Source organism: Python bivittatus, unplaced genomic scaffold (genome assembly GCF_059951505.1).
Source record: "Python bivittatus isolate LINGU-HERP-01145 unplaced genomic scaffold, Pbiv_v1 ctg000580_np1212, whole genome shotgun sequence".
Lineage (NCBI taxonomy): Eukaryota > Metazoa > Chordata > Lepidosauria > Squamata > Pythonidae > Python > Python bivittatus.
This window is the reverse complement of record NW_028277087.1, coordinates 6,130,134-6,147,016: the sequence shown is the minus strand read 5'-3', so window position 1 is coordinate 6,147,016 and position 16,883 is coordinate 6,130,134. Positions and strand designations below refer to the sequence as shown.

Below are 16,883 nucleotides of genomic sequence, written 5' to 3'. Positions count from 1 at the left end.
GGAAAAGAGCTGATGTGGCCCCAATCTTTAAACAGGGGGGAAAAAGTGGATCCAGGAAACTATAGACCAATCAGCTTGACATCAATACCTGGGAAAATCCTGGAAAAGGTAATCAAGCAGTGGGTTTGTGAGCACCTAGAAATGAACAAGGTGACTACTAGAAGCCAGCATGGGTTTGTTCAGAACAGGTCATACCAAACAAATCTTACTGCCTTCTTTGACAGTGACTAAATTAGCGGACCAAGGAAATGCTGTGGATATAGTATACTTAGATTTTAGTAAGGCATTTGATAAAATAGACCACAGCCTGCTTCTTGGCAAGATAGAACAATGTGGGATAGACAGTACCACCGGCAGATGGATTTGCAGTTGGCTAACTAACTGCACTCAGCGTGTGGTCCTTCATGGAACTACATCTGTGGGGAGGGAAGTATGCAGTGGGGTACCCCAAGGTTCTGTCTTAGGCCCAGTGCTCTTTAACATCTTCATAAATGACCTAGATGAGGGGTTGAAGGGGCGCTCATCGAATTTGTGGATGACACAAAGCTGGGGGGAATTGCTAACACTTCAGAAGATAGATACAAGATTCAGAAGGACCTTGACAGGCTTGACCATTGGGCCTTATCCAACAAGATGCAACTCAGTGGAGAGAAGAGTGAGGTCCTCCACTTAGGCAGGGAAAACCAGATGCACAGGTACAGGATAGGCAGTACCTGGCTCAACAGTAGTGCCTATGAGAGGGATCTCAGTGTCCTGGTGGGCCACCACTTAAGTGTGAGTCAGCAGGGTGCTGCAGCTGCCAAAAAAGCCAACACAGTCCTGGGCTGTATCAACAGAGGGATAGTATCAAGATCAAGGGAAGGGATAGTATCGCTCTACCCTGCACTGGCAAGGCCACATTTGGAATACTGTGTCCAGTTCTGGTCCCCACCATACAAAAAAGATGCTGAGGTCCTAGAAAGAGGGCAGAGAAGAGGAACGAAGATGATAAGGGGTCTGGATGCTAAATTCTATGAAGAACAGCTAAGGGAACTAGGTATGTTGAGCTTAATGAAGAGAAGATGGGGGGGGAGACCTGATCACAGTCTTCCAATACTTGAAGGGCTGCCAGAGGGAAGAGGCCGTCGGTTTGGCACCTGAGGGTAGGACAAGAAGCCATGGGTGGAAGCTTGTCAGAGGAGGATCCAACCTGGAAATAAGGAGGAATTTCCTGACAGTGAGAACTATTAAGCAGTGGAACAGTGTGCCTCCCGGAGTTGTGGGTGCTCCATTGATGGAGGTTTTCAAGAAAAGATTGGACAACCATTTGTCTGAGATGGTATGAGAATTCCTGCCTTGGGTAGGGGGTTGGACTAGAAGACCGCCAAGGTCCCTTCCAACCCTATGATTCTATGATTCCATGATTTTTTTAGGAAACTACTAGGAGTCAACCTCAGGTTAAAGGAGAAGTTGTTTATTTTTTAGTAACAATGATGACTAGGGGTGTCTGCGAGAGTGTAAAAAAAGTCAAGATGGTGTTCACAGCCACGTGATCAAAACCCAGCCTCTTTTTTACATGCGTCACAATGCGTGTAAAAAAGGTGCCAGGCTTCAATCAGACGGTTGTGGACACCATCTTGACTTTTTTGACACCCCTGCAGACACCTCTGACCTTGGATAACAGAGTTTTGAAGGCAGTCTTACCACTGCTTCTTTGAGAAGAGCTAAAATGTGTCCTCCTTCACCGAGGCATTTGCACTCAGGCAGCAACTGGGAGTTTATAAACCAAGATAAACCCCAGTCCATCAGGAACATGTGACTGGCCTCATTGCTCTAAGCAATTATCCACATGCTCACTTCTCAGCCATTACATTTAGAAAAAGGGGGTCGAATCCAGTCACAAAAGGTATTTATTTGTTTATTCCTTTGTTTTCAACTGTAAAGAAGCCAGCTGTCAGGAAATACACCACAGACAAGGTCTTTGCAGAGTAACCATGAAGGCCTTGGGAACAATATTCAGATGCCAGGATGTATCTATATCTACAAAGATCAGAATTGTGCAAACAATGGTGTTCCCTGTGACCCTCTATGGAAGGGAAAGTTGGATTTAGAAAAAGCAGGACAGAAAGCATATTCATGTTTCTGAACTTTGGTGTTAGGGAAGACTCTTGAGAATACATCAGTAGCCAAGACCCTGAGAATACTGTGGACAGCCAAGAAAACAAATCAATGGATCCTGGAACAAATCAGCCCGGAGTTCTCACCCGAGGCACACATGACCAGGCTCAAATTATCATCATTGGGACACATGATGCGAAGACCCAGCTCTCTGGAAAAGACTCTAATGCTGGGAAAGGTGGAAGGGAAGAGAAGAAGAGGACGATCAGCAAGTCCAGGAGGATGGACTGAATTACAATGGCAATAGGTGCATCTTTGGAAGACCTGAAGAAGCGGGTTGGGGACAGATCCTCCTGGAGAAAATCTATTCTATGTCGTGGCTAAGAGTCAACACCAATTCAATGGCACATAAACAATGAATCTATCTATCTATCTATCTATCTATCTATCTATCTATCTATCTATCTATCTATCTATCTCGTTATGTAGTGCAGGTTGGAGACAATGGGATTTTCCCAGAGCAAGAAAACAGTGTTTTTTTTCCCTCTGCCAAAAATCACATTCTCTCCTGGAATGTGACAGCTGTGGTTGACGATGGGACAGAGACCAACATGGACGTGGCCATCTCATCTCTCCTATCTCCGTCCCGTCTTCCCCCCCACCCCCACTTCCCCACTCAGCAGGCAGATGGCTCATCCCGGAGATTTGAAATGAGCTTTGGCAGGGAGGGAGCTTTGAAATCAGACCAGGGTCTACAAGGTATGAGTGGAGGCCACAAGTTGCTAATTTATCCCATTAATATAATAATCCTGTTTCTAAGAAAAAGACAGGTGATAGTGTGTGTGTGTGTGTGTGTAGCGAGTGCAGAGTTAGGCAATTAGGAACCTAATACTTTGAGCCAGTCAGGCAAGAAAAGGAAGTCCAGCTGACATTAGCGGTGAGTATTTTTGAAGTTGTGTTTCCGTTCTCTTACCTTCATTCTTTATTTATGCTTTCTTCCAGTTACCATTAATAGTTAATTGCCTGTATATTATTTGCAGCTTGGAGGTTAGTATTCATTTATGGCTTGTTTGCTCTCAGTGGTTTTAGAAGAAGGAGAGCGCTTTGGCCATGTGTAGGGGGAGCCTCTTGGCCCATGGGGATGAAAAGGAGATGCTGGTTGCTGAAAGAGTCAGGCTAACCTGTAGATCTTCCCACTGCTGAACCAGGCCACATGGGAGCAGGGACAGGGTTGGGGGTAATCTGTGCCAAGAGATGAGAATATTCTTCTCAAATTCAAATCTAGATGAGCATTTAAGCAACTGGGCTTAGAAGAAGCAGAATGGAAAAAGTATTCATGTTTTTGAACTTTAGTGTTGGAGAAGACTCCTGAGAATACTATAGACAGCCAAGAAAACAAATCAATGGATCCTGGACAAATCAACTCAGAGTTCTCACTCGAGGCACAAATGACCAGGCTCAAATTATTATGCTTTGGACACATTATGCAAAGACCCAGCTCTCTGGAGAAGTCCATAATGCTGGGAAAGGTAGAAGGGAAGAGAAGATGACAACCAGCAGGAAAGTGGATGGACTCAACAGCGATGGATGCTGGAAGGAGCAGTTCTGAGACAGATCACCAGGGTGTAATAGTATGTGGGAATGTCCTCGGGAGACTGGGCCCAGAGACGCTGCCAAGGGAACGGTCAGATAAGAGACAGCATAGCCTGCAGCTGGATAGTGGGCAGGGCAAGAGGCTCAGAAGAGACCCTCCCTAATTTCTCGGGCTGTAAAGGAGACAGGGAGAATTGTATTTTCAGACTTGCAAGATCGATGTCAGCCTTACCAAGTGGACCAGACAGGAAACACAGCTAGATGAGCTAATTCTGCTTTATTGATAGGCTACATTAATAGAATCTTGCAAGTCTGAAAGTACAGTTCTCCCACTGTCTCCTTTACAGCTCAAGAAACTAGGGAGGGTCCCTTCTGAGCCTCTTGCCCCACCTACTATCCAACTTTAGGCTATGCTGTCTCTTATCTGACTGCGCCCTTGGCAACATGTCTGGGCCCAGTCTCCCAAGGTCATTCTCACATAACACCTGGAGAAAAGCCCTCTATGTGGTTGCTAAGAGTTGGCACCCACTGGATGGCACATAATCAAAAATTAAGCAATGCTTAATTCCTTCAGTTTATCTCCTTCTTTACATACCTTGATAAGACACCTCACGCACATGCACACACACACACACACACACATTCCAGACCAGTTTTGATATGGTTGATCACATTGAGATTTGTGCATATATTTTTATGCATGCACACACACTAGCCAAAAAGTGTCCTTGTTGCAACCATAGTTCCACTTGAGTGTTGAAGGATTCGGAAGATAAAGGGACATTCACACAATTGTCCACCTCCTTCATTGTGGCTCTCACCTGACTTGCCAGCTCCATACATTAGCAGTAAAGGTGGATAGAAGGGATAATTTTTTTTTTTTTTAATTATCACAAATTCCCTTGGAAGCAAACCTGGACATTTCACTCCCTCTGGACTTCATAGCAGGGAAAGTCTGTGAGTTTTACTTTTCCCTAGTCAAAATAATCCATGACAAAGTCATATGTTTTTGAAAAGATACCCTCCTGAGATGTCCCAAAATCCTCTGGACTTCAAAACTGCTGTTTGTAAACTTCCAGTGAGCTCTTTCTACACTGGCCTGGTCTCCACAGGTAAACTCCTGCAGCATTTGGAAGTTCTGTTGACTAGACTGATCAATGCCTGTTCAAAGAGCATTGTAAAAAGATTCCCAACACACTAAAGGAAAGATCTATTAAAACAGAAAAATTAATCAATAGCAGATTGTCCAGCATCACAGTTTCAAGTAACATCCAAACAAATTTTTCTAGGAACCCAGAAGCACATGGGAAGACCAGGAAGTCAACAGGGTCCCCCCACAATATTTTGTTGTCAGCGCTCAGCATTACAGGCAGAGAAATAAACTCTGTCTGGACCAGTGTTTCCCAACGTTGGCAACTTTAAGAGGTGTGGACTTCAACTCCCAGAATTCCCCAGCCAGCATTGCTGGCTGGGGAATTCTGGGAATTGAAGTCCACACCTCTTAAAGTTGCCAACGTTGGGAAACACTGGTCTAGATAAATCAAGCTACTCATAAACCTACCGTTCCACATTCTTATCACTTACCCAGAACTGAGAGAGGGAGCAGATATCCAAGCAGGATCCAACGGCCAACATCTTCCATTAGATGGACCATCCTTAATCTGGAAGAATAAGGAGGGGAGGAACATATGAATCCCCAGAAGCCCAAATTGTTCTCTTTGCCCCCTGCAGTTTGGGCTGTGGGTCTGAATTTGTCATTTCATGCCAGGCAGTGGGATAACCCTGAACACACTTCAGGAGATGGAGATTCTGTGTTGCTGGAGACACTTGTTTGAAGAGAGAGTAAATGCTCTGTGGAAGGGTTGATTAATCTCTAAAGGTTTAGAGAAGCTGTGACCTCTCTAAACCACTGTTCCCCTTTACAAGTAGGCTTGGGGACGGTGGTGGGAAAAAAGTTTCTCATTGGATCTTCTCATCAGAGTTTTCCAAGTTCACTTCATAGAATCCCATCCCAGACAAATGATTGCCTAACGTGTGCTGGAAAACCTCCAATGATGGAGCTCCCATGACTCCAGGAGGCAGATTGTTCCCCTATTTCAGTGTTTCTGGACTTCAATTCCCAGAATTCCCCATCCAGCATGCTGGGAGTTGAGGTCCACACCTCTTCAAGTTGGCAAGGTTGAGAAACCCTGCCCTGTTTAATAGCCTCACAGTCAAGAAATTCCTCCTTATTTCAAGGTTGGCTCTCTCTCCCTGTAAAGCTTCTACCTCTACAGCAGTGTTTCTCAACCTTGGCAACTTGAAGAGGTCTGGACTTCAACTCCCAGAATTCCCCAGCCAGCAAGCAAGCCTGGCTGGGGAATTCTGGGACTTGGAGTCCAGACCTCTTCAAGTTGCCAAGGTTGAGAAACACTGCTCTACAGGATCTAGTGCAAGAGGATCAAACCTGATCTCATCAGTTGTGACCTTCCCCTCCCCCAATGACAATCCTGGACTGTGATGGTTTGGAAAAAGGATAGACAAGCCAGACTGCGGCGTGGGGGGGGGCATAAGTGAGGGGGAGTTCAGCTGGATTTAATGATGTGCCCAGGCAGATCATCTCAAGCCCACCAGCTATTGGTTCCCCACATCAGATTGAAATATACCTGTGGCTCTGTTAATAAAAGACAAACTTAAAAGTCAACATTAGAGAGGATGTGCCCATTTTTTCTCCTCCTTCTGGTGAGGCTGGTGACCAGGAATTTCAGCCACATCTTGGATTGTAGCCTGTTTAATCAGCCCAAGATGAATTGCTCTAGGGAGGCACCACTATTGGAAAGCCTCTGGGTCTCCTGACACCATAGGACTCCCCTCTGAAGGTAGTGGGGCCTGATGAGCAGGGCTTATGATTCAAAATTTTGAGAAACAGGCAAGTAAGTAATTACTATATAAGGTTCAGACAGAAACGTATACATGCTCCATCGTTTCTGTTCCTCATTTTCTCTCTGTGGGTCTCTCCTTTGCTCTCTGCACATTTTTCTGCCTCCTTTTCCTTCTTCCCTTGCAAACCCCTCCTTCTTCTGCTTCCTCCTTTCCTCCTTTCCTTCCTCTTTTTCCTCCCCTAAATGCCTTTTTCTCCTTGCATCTCCTTTTCTATCTTGCATTGCATTTTCTCCTTTCTTTCCTGCATTGCACATCTCTTCCTTTTTCCTTCTTTTACCTTCAAAATTTTCCTTTACTCCCTCCTTCCCCTGCCCATTTCCTTCCTTCCTTCCTTCCTTCCTTCCTTCCTTCCTTCCTTCCTTCCTTCCTCCCTCTGCCCTGCTCATTACATTCTTCCATGGTCCTCCTCTTCCTCTTCCTCCTTTATTTTCTTCCAGCCCCCTTTTCCCACCCACCCCCTTACCTACCAACTACCCCCTTACCTACCAACCAGGCTGGGCTCTGCCGGTTGCAATCCCTCCCCTCCCCCAGAAGGAAGCACCTATGCAAATGGCGTCCTTAAAACAAGCCAACCCATTCCCCAAACTGTCCTAGAGGACTGAAGGGTCTGGGCATAATTCTTGCCTCCAGCTTTCAGCAGCATTTCTTCTACTCTGGAGAGAAAATAGGAACAGGAATTTTTTAAAAAAAGAAAAAAACCCTCTGTCACTTTTCACAGCAGAGCAAGTATTTCCTTCCTGCCGCCCTCTGAGACACTTCAGCAAGTCGTAGCAGTTCCATGGCGCAGCTGGCAGAATTCAGCTGCTGCACAGGCTGGGGGTTCCCTGTGAGCATCAGCTCTCCCTCCCCGCAGGCCCCTGATTTGGGCTGGAGGACTCTCTCTCCCTTTGGTGAGCTGCCCAGAGTCTCCTCGGGTTGCTCTAAGAACGAGAAATCATCTCTCTTGGCAGAAGAACAGCCAGAACAGAACCGAACAGCCAAGGTGGAGTTGCCAAAGTCCTGGAATCCAACATCTCTGATGCTAATCAAATGTGTTCAGGAAGCTCAAAAGGTGAAGGTGGAGTCAGCAGCCCACCTTGGCTGCCTGTCCACTGCTAATGGGTATTCAGAGGTAGAGTGGACCAGAATATGGAGGTTCCATTTTTAGGACTAAAAAAACACATGACCTCTGTGTGTTTGCACATCACACTTTCCAAGAAATTCCATTTAGCTAACATGAGGAGCAGACCTTGACGCAGGGTGTCTTCTTCGCCGCTAGATGGGTTCATCTAGATCAGTGTTTCCCAATCTTGGCAACTTCCTGATGGGTGGCCTTCAGTACCCAGAATTCCCCAGCCAACATGGCCATTGCTGAGGATCCTGGGAGTTGAAGGCCACACATCTGAAAGTTGCCAAGGTTGGGAAACGCTGAGCTAGATCCTAGCCCACCCAGGGGTGTCAGGAATGAAACATGATACATCTGCATGCCAAAGAGATACTCCAGCCCTAGGCTAGGGGCTTTTCCCTACAAACAAGGCAAGGTTCTAGTCCTCAGGATTCTGAATAAAAGGATTCTTTAAATGAGAATATAGGAAGCAATGCATTTATTTCTGGATTGTCTATACTGCTTGAAGCAACTCCTTAGTATCTCAATAACTGAATATCTATCTATCTATCTATCTATCTATCTATCTATCTATCTATCTATCTATCTATCTATCTTATCATCCTCATCATCATCTACAGTATCCTGCTGCCATCAAAAAGCTTCTTGGTGGCTTACGTAAAATATAAAAAACTAATTCAGACATCCATGGTACAGACTTAAACAATAAGAGCACCAGCAACCAAACACAAGAATGAAAACAAGGATGAAGTTAAAGGTGGCATGGTAATATCAGAGGAAGCCTCTCCCGAAAACCTCCACCTTTGGTGCCTTCCAAAACAACCACAAGGAGGGGTCCTGCTCGATCTCTACCGGGAGGCTGTTTCAAAGCTTCTCGCTTCAGCCCTCCAAATGTCACGAAAATGTCTGAATAATAAGTTTCTCCGTGTTTGACCTGATCAGTTGGGTGGTAGTGGTTGGAATAGATAGTCTTTCATAAAACTGGGCCCCCAGCCATAAAGAGCTTTATAGGTTTAAACCAGCATCTTAAACTACCCAGAAACCAACTGACAACCAGTGCAGGGTTCGCAAAACTGGTGTTATATGCTCCCAACACTGGATGCTAAAAAGCATGCAGGTTGCTGCATTTTGGACCAATGGAAATTTCCGAGTCGTCTTCAAGGGCAGCCCCAAGTAGAGTGCTTTACAGTAGTCCAACCAGAGGGTGGAAAAAGCATGAATGACTGCTGCCAGGTCCTCCTCCTATGGGAAGGCAGCAGAAGTTGAACATGCCAAAGGTTACAGCCCTTCTAGCTATCCCTGCATCTCAGTTTTCCTAAATTAATTAGGAGCGTAACAGAGAAATGTTTACTTTCGAGGATGTTAAACAAACGGCAGCCTTTTTCATCGGACAAGCCCATGTTTTGGAATTCGAAAGCGGGAGAGAATGTCTCTTTCCTCTTCATTCATCAGAGTCACGATCCCCTCCCTCCCTCCCTCCCGGTCTGAGGTGTGCAGAAGTCTATTTAGCCAGATGGCCCAGCCCTAGGCAGGCCTTGAAGACTAGCACTTTCCTAGTGATCGGGGCCAGAATGTTAACTGAGTCTGCTATGTATGTTTTATGATGTGTTTCGGGTGAGGTTTGGAGCCTCAACTGCATTGTATGGGATTGCATTGCATTTCTTTAATCTTCCTCTGTTTTATGTTTTTAATGCATTATTAGCCACCCAGAGTTGCTAGGATGAGATGGGCAGCCTTATAAACTGAATGAATGAATGAATGAATGAATGAATGAATGAATGAATGAATGAATGAATGAACGAACGAACAAACGCATGCATGCATGCATGAAATCCTGAGTCAAGCTCCTGGTGACTTCATGGGCATCACCACCTGACTTTCTGGGCCACAAGACAGAAATCATTTGCAGATTATTTGATTATTAATGTGTTTATTAATGTATTTTTTATCGATTTCCCTTCTTTGGGGATGCTGTGTGGGCTTCCTAGTTATCAAATTATCATCTGAGCCGGCTTAGCTTTTTTGCTTCCGATGCTTAAATCCAACCATAATATCCTGGCAATACGGCTTCCCGAACCAATGTCTCATCAATACACCGAGTAGTGCAAAATCAGTGGTGTTGGTTCAAGTGGTGAGGTGATGAACAAGGCTTTCGGGTTTTTCTCTGGAGTAGATTAAGTATCGAGGAAGTTGGAGAAGGAAGAAAATATCCAAGCAGATGCCGGATGTTTCTGTCCTTTTCTTTTACAAGGCTTTCAATCATTTCAGTAAAAATACTTTTCTGCAAAACGGTGAGCATTTCTAATTAAGTGGCAAAGATTGCATGTCAGCTAACATGATATGTTTTACAAGCTCTGTATGTTTTACAGACTCCGTGGGTTTTATAGTAGTAGTATCAAAAAATAAGCCCCAGTTAGTTTAAAGCTAATCCTGCAGAGCATTGCAGTCAGACTGCTCTTATTAAACTGTATTCTGCTATGTCCCATATTGTGGCTCTCTGTGTGTATGTATATACCTGCAAAGTATATGTACATAACTGTGTGTGTGCGTTTGTGTGTATTAAGACGGTGCAGCACTTTGTATTTGATTTTAAAAAGATGTTTCAAAGTATGTGGCACAGCAAACGTATCACTCGGCTGCAACTCTTTAAAGCAGCCATGTCCTTTCCCAGAATCGTGCAGCCGCTTTAAAAAGTTGGAGAGGTGCTATATTCCTGGCTTACGCTGAAGCACATTTTTGGAATTGAATCTGAAGTGCTGAGCAGCATTTCCAGAGAGGCAAAGCACCCAGATTGGCATCCCAAATTGGCATCACTTCAGTGCCAGGTGAGAGCTTTCAATTTTCCCAGACTTTTTAATCAGCTTTTAATTCATATTGTTTTAGATTTTGGATGACTGCCTGGTTGTTGCCTAAGTTGTATGGTGTTTCCAGTTTGCATTTTATTTGATTTTATTGTATATGTTTTTTATTCAAATTGTATCTTTCATTTTCTTTTATGTAAACTGCCCTAGAGAGTTTCGGCTATTGAGTGGTTTAAAGTTTTATGATATATAAATAAAATCAGCAGTGTTGAATGGGACTGGTTCACGGATAAGAGACCCTAGGAAATTCCAGAGCTTTAGTTTAAAGTGGAAATTAAAAAAAGAAAAAAACATTCTGGAAGAAGGCAAATGGCAAACAATTTACATATTATTGCAAGAAAACAAGATGGGCACATCCTTGTAGACACCAAGTGACAAACTTGACACGAGCGAGACTTCATTTTTTTACCTTTTAATCACATTATCTGGATTTTGCTTCAGGAGTTGAACTCAACTTGAAGTTTATCTTTTGATGTCAGTGGATTAAAAAAATGGGTAAAAAGCCCCCATTGAGGAGAAGAAAGTGAGTACGTACACGTGAAAGGAGTTCAGATTATCATTCTGTCCAGTGGGCCCTCTGGGTATTAAACAGGACCCCATATTTTAAGGTTGGGTGAAATCTTAAAAGTAATCATTGGGACCATCGGGGTGGGATTTGGAATCCCATCTGATGGAATGACCGATAGAGAGACAAAATACATCAGGCGTATTTGTGTGACTACTTGAAGAGGCACATGCTTCAAATATACCTTCTATGAAGACCATCAGGTGAAGAATATGGAACTATATAACTGCAGCGAGGAAGAAAAACAGAACTCTCCCTTCCATGGCCTCTCAGCAATGCTTTTTCCTCCTTCCCATCACTGCTAATTATTTGTGATGGCAAAGTCTAGCTGTCTCCCTGTCTGGGAGAAAGTCAAAATTTGCATTTCAATGGGACGGATCCAGGCATTCAAGTGTGCACTAATGTCACACTGATTTTCCCTTGGGGAGGAAAGGGAGGGGGGGTAGCCAAAAAACATTTCTTGCAAATCTCTGTATTCGGCTTGTCCTTCCCTTCCCAGTCAAGGGAACTGTCTGGCTCAATAACAAATCGATAACTGAGCAATCAACCAAAAATGGTAGAGGAGGAATTACAACCCCTCAAGGGTACTTTCCTGGCAGAAGGGCCCAGATTCAAATATCCTGATTTTGTGGGCTGAAATTTGCTAGATATCTCTTGGCCTAAGCTACCTCACAGGATTGTTGTGAGTACAAATAGGGATGGGGAGGAAAGGCTGGATATCAAGGCAAAGGTTGCATAAATATTGAAAAGCAGGCGCTGAAAGGCCTTGAATACACACACTTCCATCTAGTTTGTCAAGTGGATCCATGCCTGCTGCATTCAAGGTGAGGTTAGATCAGTGTTTCTCAACCTGGGCACCTTCAAGATGGGTGGACTTCAACTCCCAGAATTCCCCAGCCAGCAAAGCTGGCTGGGGAATTCTGGGAGTTGAAGTCCACCCATCTTGAAGGTGCCCAGGTTGAGAAACACTGGGTTAGACAGTGTTCTGACAAGGGTAGATTTCTTCCATGAAACAGCTCAGACTAGATGGCCTTCAGGACCTCTTTCAATCTTGGGATTCGAGGTGACTGGCCATCCCCGGCACGACCCAGAGCACAAAAAGCAGAGGACCCCTTCCACCCCAGCTTCTTTCCACCAGAAGAAAAAGCTTCCCGTGCACAGATGTGCCAGCTGGCACCCAACTTCTGTTTGCTCAGCTATGAGGCCTGGGGTGCCAATGCGGGTGAGTAAACAGCCCATCTTTTATTTAAATGACAAACATTAGCGTCCGCTTTTCCAATCCTGAAAATGGAGACTGTGGAGTGGATTAGGCGTTGAATCAATTTAAAGCATCCGCTAAGCTTACAAATTTGAGTTTTTTCCCCTGCAATATGGTTTCTGGAACTTCCCTGAGGCCACTCACAGAATGGGAGTTTCACTTAATTCTTCCTCTCTTCTCCTCGCTCCTTGTCGCTAATCCTACAGCCTATCCCAGCTTCGCAATCTGCTTGCCTAAGAAGCGATGTTTTGGGGGGGGGGGTGTGCCTCTCTGTATTCTTTTATCCATAAGAAATTGCAAATAAAAAAGAAGCATTGAGAAAGAAGGCAGCCGTAAACAAGACCGAATCAGAAGAACAACCGGAAAAGAATGATCAAAGGAACTTCTTCAAGCGTGCCATTTATTTTATTTATTTATTTTTTTAAACTTACAGTGATTTTATCTTGCAAGGAAAATCCATACCTGTTCTGCTGAGCTAATAGGAGACTCAGGAGGAGCGGGAACTGTCCAGCAAAGGATGTAAGTTAACTTACTTGAGTGTTGTTTAGTCTCCAAATGAGCAATTTTTGAGCTGGAGGATTGATCCAGAGCAAAAAATGGTCCAAAACCTTCTCAGGCTTTAGGGGTCAACATCAACATCTTAAATTGTGTTTGATGGGCAATTGGTCCTTTGTTCATGGTGGCTTCTGATTGGTCATTTTTGGAGTGCTGATTCCTGATTGGTTCTTGAACCCAGAACCCAGCACAAACCAAGAACCAATCAAGAATCAGCACTCCAAAAATGACCAATCAGAAGCCACCATGAACAAAGGACCAATCAGGAACCAACACCACCCAAACAACCAATCAGGATTGGGCACAAAGAACCAATCAGAAACCAGCTGGGCTAAAGGCCAATCAGAAGTCAGGACACCTGGCTATAAATACAGGAACCCAGGCAGTTCTTGCTTAGCTATGGTTTGTGTAGTAGGTCATGTTGTCCCTAAAGATGTCAGCCATGATTGCTGGTGAAGCATCAGGAAATACATTTCCAAGACCAGGGTTCCTCAACCTTGGCGACTTGAAGATGTGTGGATTTCAACTCCCAGAATTCCCCAGCCAGCATGGCTGGCTGGGGAATTCTGGGAGTTGAAGTCCACACATCTTCAAGTCGCCAAGGTTGAAGAACCCTGTCCTAGACCATAGTCACTAAACCCTGAAGCCCAACACTGCCCAACAAATCACATGAGATGTTGATGCTCTCAGCATGCATGCGAGAAAGAGAGGGCATGAGATTCCAGTAATCTTATTTGGGGGATTCGGTGTACCTTCTGACACTTGTAGTCGCCCAACTGCTTTGAGCAAAGGAATCCAATTAACGGTGGCTTAGTGGCAGAACGTAGGCGAGGAGATCAACACTGGATATGGGGCACCTCCAATTACACAACAATCAAGGTACATCTCCAGTGACACAACAATCAAGTGGTACAAAAAGGTCTTTGAGATTTTAGAGATTGCACTGGCAAATATAAAGTTGCCTTGACATAAAGCGGCTCCCTCTTCTCCCCTTAGGAGCACCAAATGCTATGAGCAGGAGTAGGCCATTTGCTTGAACTACAACTCTCAGAATCCTTAGAAATCAAAGCCAACAGTGAAGGATGCTGGGAGTTGTTGTTCAGGCAACAGTCACCATAGCCTGGAACGATGACCTCATCGGTCAGAATGCCAGGATCCTCATCAGACCCTTCTTATTTCATTCATTTATTTATTTTTCCAACGTCTTGCCCCATTAATGACATTAGGAGATAGCAAGGCTCTCTTTTTCTCTTTACAATAGCAATTGCCCCTCTTTTCCTCTGTACCGTTCAGCAGAGTCTGAAAATGAAGACAGTGGTCGAATTCAAACCCACACCTTTTTTTTTAAGTGAGACTCCTTCATGCTAGCCATTTCCATGGAATGCTTGAAACTGGCCCAAGCTCTTTTGTTAAGACTCAGCCTGTTTTAGGTTGAACTAACACCAGGTGTATCTGCAAGGGGGGGGGGAGTCGAAAAAGTCAAGATGGCAATCGCAATCCTGTGAGCAAAGCCCCCTTTTTTCACGTGCAATGCAAAATAGGGGGTTTGCCTGCATAGTTGCAACGGCCCTGTTGCTTTTTTTGACACTCTCCCCCACCCCCTGCAGAAGCCCTGGCCAATGCCTTTTAAAGCCATCACCCCTGAACTCAGTGGGGCTTCCCCCGGATCGCTGTCAGTCCCAGTGACGTCCCTGTGATCTTTCGATGAAGGATTTGTGTTGTTCAGGATGGCTGTGTTTTTAAAGGTGTTTTAAACCAGAGTGTAAGCTCCTCTGAATATAAACAGTAGAAAATACGAATAGATGTGCAAATACCTTCTCAGCCCTGCCATCTGGAAAATATTGATATCGCCACCCCTCGGGTGGAAAATACAAGGAAGCCTTCACTGCGTTTATCAGCATGAGTGACTGTCTTCCCTTCCCTTCCCCCCCTTTCCTCTTCCTCTGGCCCACTCCACAGTTTAAAGACTCTACAGCCAAGCCCGTGATTAATAAGGCACAGCCTAGCATCTTCTCTCTTTTTGCAAGTGCCGAAAAAGCTGCACAGGGAAAGCGATTCTCCCAAGGAGCAAAGTCTAGAGGGGGGACGAGAGCTTTAATTCACCCTGAACCGAAGGGCATCTGTAGCCCTGCTTGGTAGAATACACCAACAGGTAAAATAAAATAATAAAATGAAAGGCCCCATCAACTGCAATTCTTTGGCTGGCCAGCTTGGACGTGGGAGGGAAACATAGAATACAGGGAAAGCAGATCAGAAGGAAATTTAAAAGGCTGTGTTGGAGGTCATCTGCACCCACACAGGTTGGCGCAGCTACACTGCCATGCAGGAACAACTGTCTCTCTTTTTCAACGTTGGTTGGGGACAGTAGGGTTTTCATTATAAAAACCCAGAACAAAACACAACACAGGTCTTGGGCCTGAGATGAGGCAACGTCCTTCTAAAGCAGGGTTCCTCAACCTTGGCGACCTGAAGATGTGTGGACTTCAACTCCCAGAATTCCCCAGCCAGCATGGCTGGCTGGAGAATTCTGGGAGTTGAAGTCCACACATCTTCAAGTCGCCAAGGTTGAGGAACCCTGTTCTAAAGGATCCCTGCACAGGGATCCTTTCTAGGTTCTCCTCATCCAAAGTTATTTCTGGATGATGATGATGATGATGATGATGATGATGATGATGATGATGATGATGATGATGATGATAATGATGATGATATAATCATAAGAGGGATTGGGGGGTCATGGAATCTGACCTGCCCACTCAAAGGCAAAGGATTGCGTGCCATCTTGGATCGGCACTGCATCAGCATAATAAAAGACTGATCAACATCAAGCGGCCAAGGCTAACCACTTTGCTGAATGCTATATTCTCTTTTTTCCCTTTTCCTTCCTTTGTCTCGTTTTCTGTTTTGCATCGCCCTCCCCCCTCCGTTTTTCTGTATGCCAAAGCAGTTTGAAAGGGACTTGTAGTGAGTGTTGCCACTTCAGTGTCTCTGAATGATGCCCAATTAACCTTAGGGAGACTCGGCAATGGAGGAGCCCCAGTTTCCTGCTCTTTCCTTTTCTCTTCCTTCCTCCTGTTTTTCTTTTTTGCATCTTTCTCTCTTTCTGTCTCTCCGGTTTTTTTGTATGCCAAAGTAATTTAGAAGGGAGTTGTAGTGAGCGGTGCCCCTTCAGTGTCTCTGAATGATGCCCGATTAACCTGAATGATACTCAGCCATGGAGGAGCCCCCCGTTTCCCATTCTCCTGCCTAATAGCTTGGTCTGCTAGGATATTTCATGTAATTTTTGGCCCAATTCAACTTTCTTGCTAGTTCTCCTCATCACTTCTAGCCCCACCTTTGATAGAAACAGAAAACGTTGCTCAGTCATCTGCTCTTCAGATTTTTGGAAACTCTTAGTCGGTGTCACTCTCTTCTGTTTTTGAAGTTAAACGTTTCCAGCTCTTTCAATTGTTCCTTAAGGATTTGGGTTCAGAACCTTCCTTTTTTTCCCCAGTACTGTGCTAACACACCAATCTCAAAATACAGTAACTTACCATGACAAGGGCTATTTTTTAAGAAATACTGTTCATATGGTAAATCAAAGAGAGTCAAGTAGAATGTAAGTTCAATACATCTAGACTGGAGTTTCTGCATATTTACTTTACTTGCGTGCTATGTCACACGTGGCTGAAAAATTGGGAGGGAAAGTGGAGATCAGTGATTTTATAGTTGTAAGAAACTAAGGTGAGGAACTGAAGTAGTCTATACATTTTTATCTATCTATCTATCTATCTATCTATCTATCTATCTATCTATCTTTTTTAATATAATTTTATCAAATCAATTTTTAACAAGATAAAAGCAATACAAATATTAGAAAAGAAACAAAGAAAATAAAGAATAATGAATAAGTAAGAAAGTAAAGAAGGAATAGAAATAGAAAAGATA

General features: G+C 44.4%; 1 pseudogene; it reads right to left on the bottom strand.

Annotated features, from left to right (window-relative positions):
- Positions 1-387: 387 nt before the first annotated feature.
- On the bottom strand, positions 388-5,344 carry LOC148214659 (uncharacterized; annotated as a pseudogene).
- Between the last annotated feature and the right edge of the window lie 11,539 nt (positions 5,345-16,883).